Source organism: Sapajus apella, unplaced genomic scaffold, assembly GCF_009761245.1.
Source record: "Sapajus apella isolate SASKATOON/1434 unplaced genomic scaffold, GSC_monkey_1.0 scaffold43, whole genome shotgun sequence".
Lineage (NCBI taxonomy): Eukaryota > Metazoa > Chordata > Mammalia > Primates > Cebidae > Sapajus > Sapajus apella.
In genome coordinates, this window is record NW_022436983.1 from 18,219,674 (window position 1) to 18,221,054 (window position 1,381).

The 1,381-nt window shown below is 51.3% G+C and overlaps 1 pseudogene across 1 annotated transcript; it reads left to right on the forward strand.

The window, feature by feature from the left end:
* Window positions 1–441: 441 nt before the first annotated feature.
* Window positions 442–1,066, forward strand: LOC116566472 (annotated as a pseudogene). The gene has a single exon (XR_004275873.1). The product of XR_004275873.1 is annotated as a 60S ribosomal protein L12 pseudogene (transcript).
* The last annotated feature ends 315 nt before the right edge of the window (window positions 1,067–1,381 follow it).

Consider the following 1,381-nt stretch of genomic DNA (forward strand, 5'->3'; position numbering starts at 1 on the left):
CACTTGATAAATAGAGAAACTTGAGAATGAGGGCTACATCCTGGCCTGTCTTCCACACACACCCTCCTGAGCACACAGTGCACTCCCCTGGGCCTCCAGTGCCTGGGCACCATGGACTGGCTGCCCGAGACTCAGGACGTAGCAGCTTGCTGTGTGGCCTGGAGCAAGGCCTCAGCCTCTCTGGGACTCAGTTTGTCCTTCGTCTTAGTATCATTGATGGCTAAAAGGTGATGCAGTGCTGACTGGGTGCCAAGTACTGATATCCTATGACAACCCTTTCCCGAGGGGAACTGAGAAATGATGCCATGTGTGGTGACTCACACCTGTAAGCCCAGCACTTTGGGAGGCCAAGGCGGATGGATCACCTGAGGTCAGGAGTTTGAGACCAGCCTGGACAACATGGCAAAATCCCGTCTCTATTAAAAATACAAAAGTTGCTTTCGGCTTTCGGCTCGGAGGAGGCGAAGGTGCAACTCTTCGGTCGTCCCGAATCCGGGTTCATCCGACACCAGCCGCCTCCACCATGCCGCCGAAGTTCGACCTCAACGAGATCAAAGTCGTATACCTGAGGTGCACTGGGGGTGAAGTCGGTGCCACTTCTGCGCTTGCCCCTAAGATCGGCCCCCTGGGTCTGTCTCCAAAAAAGGTTGGTGATGACATTGCCAAGGCAACGGGTGACTGGAAGGGCCTGAGGATTACAGTGAAACTGACCATTCAGAACAGACAGGCCCAGATTGAGGTGGTGCCTTCTGCCTCTGCCCTGATCATCAAAGCCCTTAAGGAACCACCAAGAGACAGAAAGAAACAGAAAAACATTAAACACAGCGGGAATATCACTTTCGATGAGATTGTCAACATTGCTCGACAGATGCGGCACCGATCTTTAGCCAGAGAACTCTCTGGAACCATTAAAGAGATCCTGGGGACTGCCCAGTCTGTGGGCTGTAATGTTGATGGCCGCCACCCTCACGACATCATAGATGACATCAACAGTGGTGCTGTGGAATGCCCAGCTAGTTAAGAAGCATAAAGGAAAATATTTCAATAAAGGTCATTTAACAACTGGAAAAAAAAAAATACAAAAGTTAGCTGGGCATGGTGGCGGGCCCCTGTAATCCCAGCTATTCGGGAGGCTGAGGCAGGAGAATCACTTGAACCTGGGAGGCAGAGGTTGCGGTGAGCCGAGATCTCACCACTGCCCTCCACTCTAGCCTGGGCGACAGAGTGAGATTCTGTCTCAAAAAAGAAAGAAAGAAAGAAAGAAAGCCAGACTGAAATCCAAATACATATGTCAGTACTGATAGACACCAAACATCTTTGAGATCATGGAGGAGAGGGGAGGGACCCCCTCAAGGACGGGATGGATGGAGTTTTAATCGGG